The sequence below is a fragment of the Triturus cristatus genome, chromosome 4_2 (assembly GCF_964204655.1).
Source record: "Triturus cristatus chromosome 4_2, aTriCri1.1, whole genome shotgun sequence".
In the NCBI taxonomy this organism is placed as follows: domain Eukaryota; kingdom Metazoa; phylum Chordata; class Amphibia; order Caudata; family Salamandridae; genus Triturus; species Triturus cristatus.
Window position 1 is genome coordinate 832,613,584 of NC_140586.1, and position 18,861 is coordinate 832,632,444.

Consider the following 18,861-nt stretch of genomic DNA (forward strand, 5'->3'; position numbering starts at 1 on the left):
GGGCAGTCTCTTCCTATGTGGCCCACAGTGTCACACTATCTGCAGGTGAAGGGTTGTCCCTAGTGCCTGATCCTCCCTTCGTCGGCTCCTAGGTAGAAGCCTGCCAGTGGGTGTTTTATTCCGTCACTTCCTGCAGGTTCTTTGTGGAGGTTGATGTTTGCACGCCATGTCGTGTTCCATATTCCGTTGCTGTCCCTGACCTTAATGGGTCCATTCATGATGGTGCCGTACCTCTGGAGAAGTGACACGGTGTCTCTATCTAGGATGTAGGGGTTGGTCATCTCAAATGTCACCCTCTTCTTCATTGTTGCCGGCGCCCATCCTGTAGTCAGGCTGAAGGTGCTGTAGGGTGTCTCCTTCTTTTTCCTCTGGAAGAAATCCCAGTTCTTCCTAAAGAGGGGCTGGGTGATGAAACTAAAGAGAAATATCATGCATGACGCGGATGTCTGGCAGCTCAGCACCTCCGTCACTGGAACTCCTGCTGGTTTGCGGACCTTGTTTAAGAACAAGTCCCTGTCCAGTCTGGGCTCTTCCTTGTCCCTTACCTCCCACCGCATTACCTGGGTGTGCCAGTGGGAGACATTGTACTCATTGAAGGGTTCGGAGGCGGTCCCTTGCCAGGTCCCTGCTCCCTGGTTTGGTAGCATTGGGGTTTTCAGGTGCACCTGCCTTAAGCCCTGAGTCCTTCGGGGCACCAGCCTTCCGAGCGCTGGTGCTTGGTTCCGGAGGTGCAGCCTTACTTGCCTCCTTGCTGCCCTCCCCATGGGGCTTGAGGTTGGACTTCAGGGCTTCCGGGGTGGAGTTGCCATCTGTGATGGTCACTGGGGCTCCAATGTCCATTTTGTCACCCATTTGTGGGATTTTGGGCTTACCGGCAATTTCTGGGTTACCGCCGGGTTTACCACTGTCACCTGGGGTCCTCCGCCTGGGTACCTGGAGTGTCTTGCAGCAGACCACAATAGTATGCAGTGCAAGAAACACCGTAAAGTCACGCCCTAGAGCTAAAGCAAGGGTTATAGGGGTTACCGCCGAAGCATGAATCCCCTTGCCAGAGGTCTGGGGGCTGCACAGGCCTGTGAAGGGTGTTATGAGGGGTTTTAATCCTCCAGCATTAGTCCACCGAAACACCAGGAAAGAGAGAAATTACGGAGCACAACGTTTCCAGTGTTCTAACGCTGACCACAGTTCCTTTGGGGTCCTTTTATGTGCTCCTAATGAGCAAAACAGACACCAGCACGCTGGTGCCCCTCCTCCTGCTCAATTAAAAGCTAGTCGTGCGGATTGCGAAATTTGTACACATTTGCATACAGCAAATTTATTCGCTTTCAAGTACAAGTCATAGTTACTATAAAATCAATTTTACTTGCTCAAACATTGTGCGTTTAAAAGAATAAGAACAGATACTACACTTGATCTTAGTCAAAAAGCAGAGATGGCTTGTGTTACTGCACCTCTGTGCTGTTGATTCGTCAGGGACATCTAGTAACAGCCTTTGTCACTGCACACTTACTTCTGAACGCACAGGTCTGTATAATGACAGGACACATGGAAACCAGACAACAGGAGCAGTGCAGCACAATATTTACTAAATATGGCCTGCTGCGGCTTCCCCAGCGCTGGTGCACAAACAGGCTGAATTGCAGCACGACACACACCTTTGTTCACTATGGGTAGGGCCACTGAAATTTGCAATTTTGCGGCAACAATCACAGCATTTTCCTTATTACCCATCATCTGCTGCATAAGCTGCCTGAATGGTATATACACAGATCACTTTATAGATGGCAGGTATTAGCTGTTATGGCTGCATCTATCCTCACATTTCTCTTCTAAACCCATGAGTAAATGCCACCAAACATTTGTTTATGGCACAACTTCAGCCATATCCACACACCAAAACACTGTACTGTACTCGCACACTTCTTTCCATTCATTAAAACGGAATGTTTAAGCAAGCCATCACTCACTTGTTTTGTCTTCAAATTCCTGCAGAGGCTTAGCCACAAAACATATTAGGAGAATTACTCTGGTCCTGACAGTTGACATAAAAAACTCCCCATGTAGACCGCACAAAAAATACGCACTGTTCAATCTATGACACCCCACGAAATAGCATGCTACCCATCCACAAATGCACTTTGGCGCCTCAATAGGAGGATGAAGCGCTCTGTAAATACAACTACAATACAACATACTTGAGCCCAACAGCACTGCGAGGCCATACAGGGTAAGACACAGTCCAAAATCTATTGACAAAACCTATTCCCTCCTTCTATAAACGTACAGGCTTTACTCAGACCCTTATTAAAATGTATATGTAAAATTCCAACCGATGTGCAAATGGACATTTGCACACATTTCAAAATTCTGATTTGTGCATTAATTATCACATTCTGCAATTTTCCCTTGACAGATTTCACCGGAGAAATACTGAGGCAATCTATCTATAAATGCTAAGTGGCTGATTGTGAATATGGCGGTCCAACTGCCGGAGCGCCATTGCGGTGGTCGGAAGAATGCCACCAAGCCGGCACCATCCCGACCACCTTTTACAAGTTAACCACCGGACCAGCGGTGTGCCGGCGGTGTTCTTGAGGTGGCGGCATGCTTCGGCCCACAGTGTGAACCTATAGGCAATGCCGCCACACTGTTGTGTGCGCACTGTTACCAGTCACGATGTTGTGCATTGCACACAGTGTGCATACAACAGTGCAGGCATAGGGGGGGCACAACATGTGCCCTCATCCACAATGACCAATGGGCAAAAGAACCCAGGAGCCCAGTTTGGGGCCCCTTACCTGCCTTCCCGCTGATCTTTGCGTGGCTGGGTCCCCAACTTGAAAATGACATGGTGGTGCCGGCATCTGCACCACATCCAATCCCCCACCCTCCCCACCGCCGCTGCCACAGGATCCAGGATCCTGGCATTGGCGGACGTCTTGTGGCGGTCCAACCGCCATGTTCGTAACTGGGTGGTTGGGCCACCTACTCGGCGGCGGTGTTCCCACCACCAATGACGGTCCCGGGACCGCCAAACTCATAATCAGCCCTTAAGACATAAATGCAAAACATGCACTAATCAATGTGGAAAACACCAATTTCACATGTTTGGCTTCATTTTGAGGTGGGAAACTCAGGAGAAGATAGGGTACTGGTCATTACCATGTGGACTGATTATCACCCAGAATATTCATAATGATAACCAATTAATGTATATAGCTTAAAATATTTTAGTCCTAGTTTAAGGTCACCAATCCCACCAAGTTTGCCCATTTTCCATTCAAGGGTTTGGGGACAGTCCCTTGCCTGGTCCCTGCCTCACCCTTCCCCCCACTCCCTGGTTTGGCAGCATTTAGTTTTTCAGGTGCATTAGAAAAAGAGAAGTGGCTGTGTTGTGTGGTGTGTCGATATGTGTGTGCATGTGTGTGTGTCTGGGTAGAGTGACAAGACCCATCTATTCTCTCCATTTCCCTGCAGTCACCAGCTCCGAAATTCTTCTTGTACTATGATAACATAATGGAGGACAGCTACATTAGTAATCAAAATCATGCATAGATTTTGATGATACACAAAGACCACAAGACTCACCTGATATGTTAAATGCCCTGCCTATTATATCCTTGTTGACCACACTTAGGGGGACAGATAAAATCTGATGGAAAGTCAGCAGATCTGGTAGAAGGGATCAGCCTAACGGCTCTGACCCTTAGGCAGAGGACCGCCCACCCTGTTTAGAGATGCCCACCTGCCTGGCTAGAATTTCTTTGCTATGAGGGCAGCCACAGCAGCAGCACCGCCTTCAGAGCATAGCAAGTTTGCTGAGCGGGCACCATTATCCCTCGCCTAGATGAACGAGTTGAGAAAAACTGAAAGTGTGCCATCTGTGTAACTGCTTATCTCCCAAAGTGATGCAGCATCCATTGACCATGTCTGACCTTCCTGCGCATGCCTGGGGGAGAGTTGCAGTTGTTTTCTTTGGGCCCTTAGAAAAAGGACATCATCTCATGGTAGTCATCGATGAGTACTCACGTTTTCCTTTGGTGGAAGACTTATGATCGACAAGCCATGACGGAGTCATCGAGCAGCTTGATGACATTTTTGCAGCGTGGGGCATCCCTGCTATATTCAAAACAGATAAAGGCCCGCCTTTGAATAGCAAAGAATTCAAAGAGTTTCTTGTTGCCTCAAAATCAAGCATCAAAAGAGCACGCCTCTCTGGCTCCAGGCCAACGGTGTTGTTGAAAGATTTATGGATACCCACAAGTGGGTAATTCAACAAGCATCAATGGAGGGGATCGATCTAAAACAAACCATGCGTCAAGCCCTTCATGCCTATTGATCAACTCCTCACTCTACCGCTGGTGAGAGTCCTGCCACCTTGCTATTTGGGAGAGCCATCGGTACTAAGCTACCACAATGGACTGATCGATAAACGCAGATAAGATTAGTGTCACAGACACTTCTCAAAAGCTGATCAGCGTTGACACGAACAGGACACAGTGTTCCATAAAGGGGACAAGGTACTGGTCAAACAGAAATGGAAGCACAACATGGATACTCCATTTGCTGTTGATCCTCTGAGAGTAAGTGACCAAAGGACATATGGTGACTGCTCATTGTCCTGGAAAGTCCATCACACTGGACTCTTCACACTTTAGAAATTTGCCTCGGTGTTCACCTGCTCTTTAGAGCGGGAGTGAGGCAATCCCACCTGAACATCCAGATCAAGCAGCTGACCCTATGTCATCAGCTAATGACCCATGTACCCCTCAAACACCTCATACTACCCAATCTGGCAGACCAGCGCGAGGGCTTCGATGACTCAATGAAGAAATATGATGTTGATGTTGTTTGTACTTTTTATTTAACAAGGGGGTAGATATAGTGTCTTTAAGATTATGAGTGCTAGGACTTTTGTGGGTCTTGGAGGACTTTGAACAGGAGTTATGTAAGCAGCTAAGATGTGGCTATTAAAGTCATGAAGCAATGCGTACAGTTGTTTGATCGTATGCTGAAGAATAAAGACATGTGCTACAGAGCTCCGTGGGGTCTATTTACTAAGGAGCATATTCACAAGGAGCCTTTGTAGCTGTTGCATCATTCTTTTTTTACGCACTGGTGGCGCTTTCTTTGCTGCATATTTACAAGGTGACGCATCTAGGCAAATGCGTCACTTTTTGACGGCCTGCATCGGTTTATACCTTTGTCGGAATTGCTGTGTCACGTTAGAATTAATATATGCAAGGTAGGCATTCCCATGTAAAATCCCCTGTAAAAATGACCCAGTGGTATTTATAATTTGTTGAAAAAGTGACGTATCGTCGGGAAGCGGTCTGCTGCACTTGCAATGTGAGGCATTGGCTGTGGCATAGGATTCTGACCAGCTGAAGTGACTTCCAACAATGTAAGCTACAAGGAAATCACGTCATCTCAAAGGGTAAGTGCACACATAAGGTGAGTAACATAATAAATGTCACATTACACAACATTAAGGACTTGTATCCAGACACATAGTAGTCTCACACTATGGGGTATATTCTCAAGAACGTGCGATAATCATTGCCAAAATAGGTTAACGCAATCTTTCAGATCGCCGTCTATCACGGGAAAATAACTCTGTGTTAACGTCCTATTCACAACACGATGGTAACATGTGATAGTTTTCCGATAACGTGTCAAATGTCCGCGATAAAAGTCCCTGGACGGCGATAAAAAACAAAACCTGAACGTGAAAAAAGTTGGGATGGGCACAACTGCGATCAAAAATCCAGCAAGAAGCATCGCCAGCCTGCAAGTCCCACAAGTCAGGCGGCCAAACCACTACAAAAGCGGCAACCAAAAACACAAAGAAGACCCAAACAAATGCGAAGCACCATGGAGGTAGCCAGAGCAAGTACAGAGGACAACCAAAACCCCACAAGCCCCACAGAGACCAGCCTAGGGCCATCATTGGGGAGACGGTGGCAGGAGTTGGGGAACCGGACACTTCACAACATGACCTGATCCAACAGCAACAGGGTGAGTAACGGCCAGGGACTGGGGGGACGGGGGGAGATGGGCACAATGGCACATGCACAAGTAAGTATAGCACATCTGCAGACAAACCATGCCCAAGTGTCACAACTCCGACCAAGAGCCCAATTTACGCACGTCTACAACATCTCAGCACTGTATAAGCACAGAAGTTAAAGGCACACCGCCTGAAAGGGATATGGGCCAGCCAAATCAGAGCCGAAGGGGCAACTCACCCACAATGCAGCACACACACATAAGATGCAGAGCACCCCAACATTGACAACAATGTGGTACAAACTGCAACACTTTCCCAACAGAACAGAGGACACAACTGCTGCTGCTTGTGTGTAGAAAATAGCCATTCGCATTTGGCATAGCAGGAAACTGTGAGATGACAATGTACAAGTACAACCTCACATCCCTGATGGTGTAGAAATGCCAAGTGTCCCGCTTCAAATAGGTGTCTCCTCATAAACAGTCATAATGTACATTGCCATGCAGTCTGACAGTAATCTTGTACAATACGTGAATATACATGTGAACTCAATGTCAATCTGCATTTCCCCTTCACATTGCAGAGGGAGAATCAACACCTCCTGCAGAGCAGACCCAACAACTCAGCACTGATGATGAAGTGGACCTCCCCAACATCTACACCGACGCACTGCAACAGCTCAGGGACAGTTCCGACACCCCACCTCCAGGAGCAGGGCAGCCCACCTGCATCCATGAGACCCCACCCCCTGCACAGACCACACAGCAGGAAGCACCCACCACCACAGCTGTCTCCCAGGACCCACACGACCAACAAATGGCCTTCCAACGCCGTGTGTTAGGGTGCCAGGAGGAGATGTCTGACCAGCTGCGGGTGGGGTTCGACCTCATGACAGCCAAACAAGATGCCCTACGTGGGTGTCTAAGTCACATCAGGGACCACTTACAGTCCCTAACAGACACCCACAGTCTGCTACTTGCTCTACAACAAGCCATGGCTGACATCGCTGGAGTAATGACTCTGAGCCAAGAACAACTGTCTAGTCAGAGAGGCCCCAGCAATATCAGCAAGGAGTTGCGTCACATGCGAATGATCATGGAGAACATGGAGTGGATGCAAGCCTCACAAATGGCTGCCACGGCTGCACACCAGCGAGATGTAGCTGTGATCTTCTCTGCCCTGCAGATCCTCGTCATGGCATTGCCGCCACAAGGCCTGGCGCGGATGGATGCTGGGGCTACTACTACATCCACATCTCCTCCCCCTGACGTGTCAGTGCCACACAGTGCGGCAGATTTTCAACCCCCATCCCCTGATGTGTCACCGCCACACAGTGATGCAGACAAAACACCACCAGCCGCATGTGAGGCACCTAACACATCAGAGGATGAAGATGATGATGAATCTGGCTTTGTTGCTAGGACGAAGTGGTAGCATTGATCTCCGCCATATTGCCGGGTTCAGCTTGGTTCTACCCTCTGCATCATGTCCTGGAATAACACCTCCCACTGTCCCACTGTACACTGAGCGACACTCACCCTGGACCTCGTAATGGACTGCCATATTTGGTTTGGTTACCAATGACACAGCAATCACACTGCGGACTGTAGTTTTCACTCCCTATGAACTTGTCAATCCTGAAAGGACTCTGGCTGGCCCTCCACGGGCCAACAATGTAAAGTGGGGTTTGCATGGCCCTGTACTGGTCCAGCTTCAACACTCCACTGAATGTGAAAAAAACATTCCAATTCACACAGATGTGTCAAGGTCATGATCAATCAAGAATGAAAGTATGGATGGAGGTAGGGACAGTGATTCCACAAAAAGGTACTCCCTGGGTAATGCTATCAATGCGCATGTATGGCTGCGACCCTGATAGGCATTGAGACACACATTGTCATTCAAATCAACACTCATCACAGTTGAATACAAGTGAAGGTGCGTAGACTTTATTATCATATGTCTGTCAGTACGGGCAAGATAAGTGCCACAACATGCAGACCAATGCAGCAGTATATCAGAATGAGGAACGTTGCCAAGCGCCGCTGTCCACTCCGGAGGAGTGCCTCACCTTTCACAGGTGTGTGTTAAGCCGCGTTGTTGTCCGCTCATGTATTCGGAGTGCAGGCGAATGCAGCCATGTCCACTATTGTCGTGGGATATTTGACCAGATCTCCAAGATGCAACAAGGTGTCGGGAGATGTGCAATAAGTTCCAATCGATTGTGGCTGCAGGTATGTAGTTACTCATCCATGAAAGCGATTGCAGCTTCGTAGGCTAACATTTCCAACATGAGGTCATTGTCGACTTTATCAAACAGGATGGCAAGGAGATCCATAAGGAGGTCTGGACAGATGTGCTGCATCCACCCCCTTACACCAGTTAGCTCTACAACCCAATAGGGGAGCGGTTCAATGTGGTCACTGCACATGAGGATTTGTGCAATCTCCCAGGTCCAGCTGCCAGCATGTATGCCAAGTATCTAGGCATCGCATCAACGGGTATCACGGTGACTGACACTCCTGGTCGTGGGCCAACAAGGGGTGCACTTACGTCAAAATCCAGCTCATCTACCGCCTGTTGGACAGGCAGACATCCATGGACCACTCGAAGATGCATGCTCAACAATGCAACACAGGCTGAACGCAGGTGACGTTGGCAAGGCGGAAGCTAAGCCGGTAACTGATCCGCAGCACTGCCAATGGCAGTGCCCCCAGTAAATGCAGCATTCGTGCACGGTACAGTTCCACGTGACAGGGGTTGTGCATGTGTCCGGGATGTTCGTCCATTGCGTTAGTGGTTCTTGTTGAAGCGGCACTATTCTGACCTGCGCCAGTTCTGTGGATGAAATGCCACATCTCGGGTCAATGAGTTGCTTTAGTGTGCACCGGTTGTACGCCTGAGATGTTGTGGGAGTAAGTGTGGAGGCCATTCCATGCAAGATAACTTCGAACAAAGACTCCAGTGTGTGGGGTGTGTATACGTTAGTCTCTCGTCGGGCTGTGCGTAGTGTGGGAGTCGGCATCAGCTGCTATAGTATCTGACAGGGGTTGCTAGGGACATGCAATTCCGAGGTCGGAGGTGCAGAAGTGCTGCCGCCTGATAGCACAGACAAAGGAGCATTCATCCCTAGTGTAAGTTTGTAATCTGCTTGCATTTATGAAATGTGAAGTGGCGTCTTGGGGATGGGGTGGGATGAGTGCGACTTTGAGATTCATTTTTGACATGTCTTGCATGGGGCATATGAGCGGCATCACTGTGTGTTACGTTGCCACACAGCTCCTCCTTCCTCCCCCCGAACCCATTTACTTATATGCGCTGCACGATTGCATAACTTGCACTCCTACGACACAGTATTGTCATGCCTGTCTGCACATGTCCACAAGCCTGACAACAACACTGTGATGTTGACCGTTGAAGGTGGTTGTCCACGTGAGTGCAGGCCTATGCTAAAGATAGCGTTACAACAAACAAACTATGGACGGAATGCTGACAATGCAGACATTCTCCCCCAGTCAAGAGATCTGGGTTAAATCCATCGTTCTTTTGCCCACTACACCACCCCAGTTTAGACATGGCCATATGCAAATCAGTCCTGACCCTGTGCCTCATGGGAACAGTCCAGCCCGAACTGCCAAGCCATGTCTTCCCTGGACCGCAATCAAGCATCCTAGGACCGGTTTCTGGCTATCAGCCGTCATCAGCCAGGATAGTTTGACTCCAGTGGCGTAGTGAGCACGGGTCCCACGTCTAGGAATACCCATCCCACTTAGGGCGAAAAGCGTTACAACAAACAAATGATGGACGGAATGCTGACAATGCAGACATTCTCCCCAGTCAAGAGATCTGGGTTAAATCTATCGTTCTTTTGCCCATTACACCACCCCAGTTTAGACATGGCCATATGCAAATCAGTCTTGACCCTGTGCCTCATGGGAACAGTCCAGCCCGAACTGCCAAGCCATGTCTTCCCTGGACCGGAATCAAGCATCCTAGGACCGGTTTCTGGCTATCAGCTGTCATCAGCCAGGATAGCTTGACTCCAGTGGCGTAGTGAGCACGGGTCCCACGTCTGGGAATACCCATCCCACTTAGGGTGAAAAGCGTTACAACAAACAAATGATGGACGGAATGCTGACAATGCCGACATTCTCCCCCAGTCAAGAGATCTGGGTTAAATCCATCGTTCTTTTGCCCACTACACCACCCCAGTATAGACATGGCCATATGCAAATCAGTCTTGACCCTGTGCCTCATGGGAACAGTCCAGCCCGATCTGCCAAGCCATGTCTTCCCTGGACCGGAATCAAGCATCCTAGGACCGGTTTCTGGCTATCAGCCGTCATCAGCCAGGATAGCTTGACTCCAGTGGCGTAGTGAGCACGGGTCCCACATCTGGGAATACCCATCCAACTTAGGGCGAAAAGCGTTACAACAAACAAATGATGGACGGAATGCTGACAATACAGACATTCTCCCCCAGTCAAGAAATCTGGGTTAAATCCATCGTTCTTTTGCCCACTACACCACCCCAGTTTAGACATGGCCATATGCAAATCAGTCCTGACCCTGTGCCTCATGGGAACAGTCCAGCCCGAACTGCCAAGCCATGTCTTCCCTGGACCGGAATCAAGCATCCTAGGACCGGTTTCTGGCTATCAGCCGTCATCAGCCAGAATAGCTTGACTCCAGTGGTGTAGTGAGCACGGGTCCCACGTCTGGGAATACCCATCCCACTTAGGGCGAAAAGCGTTACAACAAACAAATGATGGACGGAATGCTGACAATGCAGACATTCTCCCCCAGTCAAGAGATCTGGGTTAAATCCATCGTTCTTTTGCCCACTACACCACCCCAGTTTAGACATGGCCACATGCAAATCAGTCTTGACCCTGTGCCTCATGGGAACAGTCCAGCCCGAACTGCCAAGCCATGTCTTCCCTGGACCGGAATCAAGCATCCTAGGACCGGTTTTTGGCTATCGGCCGTCATCAGCCAGGATAGCTTGACTCCAGTGGCGTAGTGAGCACGGGTCCCACGTCTGGGAATACCCATCCCACTTAGGGCGAAAAGCGTTACAACAAACAAATGATGGACGGAATGCTGACAATGCAGACATTCTCCCCCTGTCAAGAGATCTGGCTTAAATCCATCGTTCTTTTGCCCACTACACCACCCCAGTTTAGACATGGCCATATGCAAATCAGTCTTGACCCTGTGCCTCATGGGAACAGTCCAGCCCGAACTGCCAAGCCATGTCTTCCCTGGACCGGAATCAAGCATTCTAGGACCGGTTTCTGGCTATCAGCGGTCATCAGCCAGGATAGCTTGACTCCAGTGGCGTAGTGAGCACGGGTCCCACGTCTGGGAATACCCATCCCACTTAGGGCGAAAAGCGTTACAACAAACAAATGATGGACGGAATGCTGACAATGCAGCCATTCTCCCCCAGTCAAGAGATCTGGGTTAAATCCATCGTTCTTTTGCCCACTACACCACCCCAGTTTAGACATGGCCATATGCAAATCAGTCTTGACCCTGTGCCTCATGGGAACAGTCCAGCCCGAACTGCCAAGCCATGTCTTCCCTGGACCGGAATCAAGCATCCTAGGACCAGTTTCTGGCTATCAGCCAGAATAGCTTGACTCCAGTGGCGTAGTGAGCACGGGTCCCACGTCTGGGAATACCCATCCCACTTAGGGCGAAAAGCGTTACAACAAACAAATGATGGACGGAATGCTGACAATGCAGACATTCTCCCCCAGTCAAGAGATCTGGGTTAAATCCATTGTTCTTTTGCCCACTACACCACCCCAGTTTAGACATGGCCATATGCAAATCAGGCTTGACCCTGTGCCTCATGGGAACAGTCCAGCCCGAACTGCCAAGCCATGTCTTCCCTGGACCGGAATCAAGCATCCTAGGACCGGTTTCAGGCTATCAGCCGTCATCAGCCAGGATAGCTTGACACCAGTGGCATAGTGAGCACGGGTCCCACGTCTGGGAATACCCATCCCACTTAGGGCGAAAAGCGTTACAACAAACAAATGATGGACGGAATGCTGACAATGCAGACATTCTCCCCCAGTCAAGAGATCTGGGTTAAATCCATCGTTCTTTTGCCCACTACACCACCCCAGTTTAGACATGGCCATATGCAAATCAGTCTTGACCCTGTGCCTCATGGGAACAGTCCAGCCCGAACTGCCAAGCCATGTCTTCCCTGGACCGGAATCAAGCATCCTAGGACCGGTTTCTGGCTATCAGCCGTCATCAGCCAGGATAGCTTGACTCCAGTGGCGTAGTGAGCACGGGTCCCTCATCTGGGAATACCCATCCAACTTAGGGCGAAAAGCAATACAACAAACAAATGATGGGCGGAATGCTGACAATACAGACATTCTCCCCCAGTCAAGAGATCTGGGTTAAATCCATCGTTCTTTTGCCCACTACACCACCCCAGTTTAGACATGGCCATATGCAAATCAGTCCTGACCCTGTGCCTCATGGGAACAGTCCAGCCCGAATTACCAAGCCATGTCTTCCCTGGACCGGAATCAAGCATCCTAGGACCGGTTTCTGGCTATCAGCCGTCATCAGCCAGGATAGCTTGACTCCAGTGGTGTAGTGAGCACGGGTCCCACGTCTGGGAATACCCATCCCACTTAGGGCGAAAAGCGTTACAACAAACAAATGATGGACGGAATGCTGACAATGCAGACATTCTCCCCCAGTCAAGAAATCTGGGTTAAATCCATCGTTCTTTTGCCCACTACACCACCCCAGTTTAGACATGGCCATATGCAAATCAGTCTTGACCCTGTGCTTCATGGGAACAGTCCAGCCCGAACTGCCAAGCCATGTCTTCCCTGGACCGGAATCAAGCATCCTAGGACCGGTTTTTGGCTATCGGCCGTCATCAGCCAGGATAGCTTGACTCCAGTGGCGTAGTGAGCACGGGTCCCACGTCTGGGAATACCCATCCCACTTAGGGCGAAAAGCGTTACAACAAACAAATGATGGACGGAATGCTGACAATGCAGACATTCTCCCCCTGTCAAGAGATCTGGGTTAAATCCATCGTTCTTTTGCCCACTACACCACCCCAGTTTAGACATGGCCATATGCAAATCAGTCTTGACCCAGTGCCTCATGGGAACAGTCCAGCCCGAACTGCCAAGCCATGTCTTCCCTGGACCGGAATCAAGCATCCTAGGACCAGTTTCTGGCTATCAGCCGTCATCAGCCAGGATAGCTTGACTCCAGTGGCGTAGTGAGCACGGGTCCCACGTCTGGGAATACCCATCCCACTTAGGGCGAAAAGCGTTACAACAAACAAATGATGGACGGAATGCTGACAATGCAGACATTCTCCCCCAGTCAAGAGATCTGGGTTAAATCCATCGTTCTTTTGCCCACTACACCACCCCAGTTTAGACATGGCCATATGCAAATCAGTCTTATCCTGTGCCTCATGGGAACAGTCCAGCCCGAACTGCCAAGCCATGTCTTCCCTGGACCGGAATCAAGCATCCTAGGACCGGTTTCTGGCTATCAGCCGTCATCAGCCTGGATAGCTTGACTCCAGTGGCGTAGTGAGCACGGGTCCCACGTCTGGGAATACCCATCCAACTTAGGGCGAAAAGCGTTACAACAAACAAATGATGGACAGAATGCTGACAATGCAGACATTCTCCCCCAGTCAAGAGATCTGGGTTAAATCCATCGTTCTTTTGCCCACTACACCACCCCAGTTTAGACATGGCCATATGCAAATCAGTCTTGACCCTGTGCCTCATGGGAACAGTCCAGCCCGAACTGCCAAGCCATGTCTTCCCTGGACCGGAATCAAGCATCCTAGGACCGGTTTCTGGCTATCAGCCGTCATCAGCCAGGATAGCTTGACTCCAGTGGCATAGTGAGCACGGGTCCCACGTCTGGGAATACCCATCCCACTTAGGGCAAAAAGCGTTACAACAAACAAATGATGGACGGAATGCTGACAATGCAGACATTCTCCCCCAGTCAAGAGATCTGGGTTAAATCCATCGTTCTTTTGCCCACTACACCACCCCAGTTTAGACATGGCCATATGCAAATCAGTCTTGACCCTGTGCCTCATGGGAACAGTCCAGCCCGAACTGCCAAGCCATGTCTTCCCTGGACCGGAATCAAGCATCCTAGGACCGGTTTCTGGCTATCAGCCGTCATCAGCCAGGATAGCTTGACTCCATTGGCGTAGTGAGCACGGGTCCCACGTCTGGGAATACCCATCCCACTTAGGGCGAAAAGCGTTACAACAAACAAATGATGGACGGAATGCTGACAATGCAGACATTCTCCCCCAGTCAAGAGATCTGGGTTAAATCCATCGTTCTTTTGCCCACTACACCACCCCAGTTTAGACATGGCCATATGCAAATCAGTCTTGACCCTGTGCCTCAAGGGAACAGTCCAGCCCGAACTGCCAAGCCATGTCTTCTCTGGACCGGAATCAAGCATCCTAGGACTGGTTTCTGGCTATCAGCCGTCATCTGCCAGGATAGCTTGACTCCAGTGGCGTAGTGAGCACGAGTCCTACGTCTGGGAATACCCATCCCACTTAGGGCGAAAAGCGTTACAACAAACAAATGATGGACGGAATGCTGACAATGCAGACATTCTCCCCCAGTCAAGAGTTCTGGGTTAAATCCATCGTTCTTTTGCCCACTACACCACCCCAGTTTAGACATGGCCATATGCAAATCAGTCTTGATCCTGTGCCTCATGGGAACAGTCCAGCCCGTACTGCCAAGCCATGTCTTCCCTGGACCGGAATCAAGCATCCCAGGACCGGTTTCTGGCTATCAGCCGTCATCAGCCAGGATAGCTTGACTCCAGTGGCATAGTGAGCACGGGTCCCACATCTGGGAATACCCATCCCACTTAGGGCGAAAAGCGTTACAACAAACAAATGATGGACGAAAGCTGACAATGCAGACATTCTCCCCCAGTCAAGCGATCTGGGTTAAATCCATCGTTCTTTTGCCCACTACACCACCCCAGTTTAGACATGGCCATATGCAAATCAGTCTTGACCCTGTGCCTCATGGGAACAGTCCAGCCCGAACTGCCAAGCCATGTCTTCCCTGGACCGGAATCAAGCATCCTAGGACCGGTTTCTGGCTATCAGCCGTCATCAGCCAGGATAGCTTGACTCCAGTGGCGTAGTGAGCACGGGTCCCACGTCTGGGAATACCCATCCAACTTAGGGCGAAAAGCGTTACAACAAACAAATGATGGACGGAATGCTGACAATGCAGACATTCTCCCCCAGTCAAGAGATCTGGGTTAAATCCATCGTTCTTTTGCCCACTACACCACCCCAGTTTAGACATGGCCATATGCAAATCAGTCTTGACCCTGTGCCTCATGGGAACAGTCCAGCCCGAACTGCCAAGCCATGTCTTCCCTGGACCGGAATCAAGCATCCTAGGACCGGTTTCTGGCTATCAGCCGTCATCAGCCAGGATAGCTTGACTCCAGTGGCATAGTGAGCACGGGTCCCACGTCTGGGAATACCCATCCCACTTAGGGCGAAAAGCGTTACAACAAACAAATGATGGACGGAATGCTGACAATGCAGACATTCTCCCCCAGTCAAGAGATCTGGGTTAAATCCATCGTTCTTTTGCCCACTACACCACCCCAGTTTAGACATGGCCATATGCAAATCAGTCTTGACCCTGTGCCTCATGGGAACAGTCCAGCCCGAACTGCCAAGCCATGTCTTCTCTGGACCGGAATCAAGCATCCTAGGACCGGTTTCTGGCTATCAGCCGTCATCAGCCAGGATAACTTGACTCCAGTGGTGTAGTGAGCACGGGTCCCACGTCTGGGAATACCCATCCCACTTAGGGCGAAAAGCGTTACAACAAACAAATGATGGACGGAATGCTGACAATGCAGACATTCTCCCCCAGTCAAGAGATCTGGGTTAAATCCATCGTTCTTTTGCCCACTACACCACCCCAGTTTAGACATGGCCATATGCAAATCAGTCTTGACCCTGTGCCTCAAGGGAACAGTCCAGCCCGAACTGCCAAGCCATGTCTTCTCTGGACCGGAATCAAGCATCCTAGGACTGGTTTCTGGCTATCAGCCGTCATCTGCCTGGATAGCTTGACTCCAGTGGCGTAGTGAGCACGGGTCCCACGTCTGGGAATACCCATCCCACTTAGGGCGAAAAGCGTTACAACAAACAAATGATGGACGAAAGCTGACAATGCAGACATTCTCCCCCAGTCAAGCGATCTGGGTTAAATCCATCGTTCTTTTGCCCACTACACCACCCCAGTTTAGACATGGCCATATGCAAATCAGTCTTGACCCTGTGCCTCATGGGAACAGTCCAGCCCGAACTGCCAAGCCATGTCTTCCCTGGACCGGAATCAAGCATCCTAGGACCGGTTTCTGGCTATCAGCCGTCATCAGCCAGGATAGCTTGACTCCAGTGGCGTAGTGAGCACGGGTCCCACGTCTGGGAATACCCATCCAACTTAGGGCGAAAAGCGTTACAACAAACAAATGATGGACGGAATGCTGACAATGCAGACATTCTCCCCCAGTCAAGAGATCTGGGTTAAATCCATCGTTCTTTTGCCCACTACACCACCCCAGTTTAGACATGGCCATATGCAAATCAGTCTTGACCCTGTGCCTCATGGGAACAGTCCAGCCCGAACTGCCAAGCCATGTCTTCCCTGGACCGGAATCAAGCATCCTAGGACCGGTTTCTGGCTATCAGCCGTCATCAGCCAGGATAGCTTGACTCCAGTGGCATAGTGAGCACGGGTCCCACGTCTGGGAATACCCATCCCACTTAGGGCGAAAAGCGTTACAACAAACAAATGATGGACGGAATGCTGACAATGCAGACATTCTCCCCCAGTCAAGAGATCTGGGTTAAATCCATCGTTCTTTTGCCCACTACACCACCCCAGTTTAGACATGGCCATATGCAAATCAGTCTTGACCCTGTGCCTCATGGGAACAGTCCAGCCCGAACTGCCAAGCCATGTCTTCTCTGGACCGGAATCAAGCATCCTAGGACCGGTTTCTGGCTATCAGCCGTCATCAGCCAGGATAACTTGACTCCAGTGGTGTAGTGAGCACGGGTCCCACGTCTGGGAATACCCATCCCACTTAGGGCGAAAAGCGTTACAACAAACAAATGATGGACGGAATGCTGACAATGCAGACATTCTCCCCCAGTCAAGAGATCTGGGTTAAATCCATCGTTCTTTTGCCCACTACACCACCCCAGTTTAGACATGGCCATATGCAAATCAGTCTTGACCCTGTGCCTCAAGGGAACAGTCCAGCCCGAACTGCCAAGCCATGTCTTCTCTGGACCGGAATCAAGCATCCTAGGACTGGTTTCTGGCTATCAGCCGTCATCTGCCTGGATAGCTTGACTCCAGTGGCGTAGTGAGCACGGGTCCCACGTCTGGGAATACCCATCCCACTTAGGGCGAAAAGCGTTACAACAAACAAATGATGGACGGAATGCTGACAATGCAGACATTCTCCCCCAGTCAAGAGTTCTGGGTTAAATCCATTGTTCTTTTTCCCACTACACCACCCCAGTTTAGACATGGCCATATGCAAATCAGTCTTGATCCTGTGCCTCATGGGAACAGTCCAGCCCTAACTGCCAAGCCATGTCTTCCCTGGACTGGAATCAAGCATCCTAGGACCGGTTTCTGGATATCAGCCGTCATCAGCCAGGATAGCTTGACTCCAGTGGCGTAGTGAGCACGGGTCCCACGTCTGGGAATCCCATGAGGCACAGGGTCAAGACTGATTTGCATATGGCCATGTCTAAACTGGGGTGGCGTAGTGGGCAAAAGAACGATGGATTTAACCCAGATCTCTTGACTGGGGGAGAATGTCTGCATTGTCAGCATTCTGTCCATCATTTGTTTGTTGTAACGCTATGATAAAGATAGGGCAGACACAGATGTAGGGTACATGCCTGGCTGAACTGGCGCTGCTAATGTGGCTAGACATTTGGCTCATGCAGCTGCAATACAGATACACACAACACTTGGCATGTATGATCGTGGACCCCTTAATTACTCCGTTCGTGCAAGCCCGCCCTCTGGGTGTATGCTACATTGCAACATTGTCGCTTACAGGGGGGGACTACTTAGCTACATGTCCATGCTCTTACCTGCTTGAGGTGACATGGTTGCATCTGCTGTCCACAGCACAATGTAATGTGGTAGGGCCCGGGGCAATCATTCATACATAATGACCACACGGACACACTTGGATAGGCACGTGCGCCCGGCCCCTTTCTATTACCAGGATCACATATCCAGTGACGCCTGTGCTCGATGGGTGTGGGGTGAGTGTGAGTCAGCCCTCAGAGGGTGGTTGGTGCTGGCAACAACTTGAACAGTGATCACTGTTAAAGCGGAAACAGAAAACACCAACATAACACAGACAACTGCAAAACATCATGGAGGTAGCCGGAGCAAGTGCAGAGGTCACCCGATATTCAATCAGAAAGGCCCATGACTTGCGGTGCACTGACGTTGGGGCGCAAGAGCTGAGCGTGCTCATGTGAAGAAATTTTCAGTGATTGTGTCCCTTTGGGTTATACCTGCTGCAGCTGCCGTGGGTGTTTTACACTTGCCTCATATTCATCATCATCGTCCCAGGTCTTCCACACTACCTGAGGTGACATTGTTGCGTCCGCAGTCCACATCACGTAACTCAATCATGAAGGGTCCATGAGTTGTGGTGCACAGAGTTAGTGGCACCTGTGGCGCTCAGCGGGTGCGCAGCCTGCGATGATGCGTCGT

The 18,861-nt window shown here is 50.2% G+C and overlaps 1 pseudogene; it reads right to left on the bottom strand.

Moving 5' to 3' along the window:
- Positions 1–1,330: 1,330 nt before the first annotated feature.
- LOC146835179 (U2 spliceosomal RNA) lies at positions 1,331–1,439 on the bottom strand (annotated as a pseudogene).
- Positions 1,440–18,861: the final 17,422 nt, after the last annotated feature.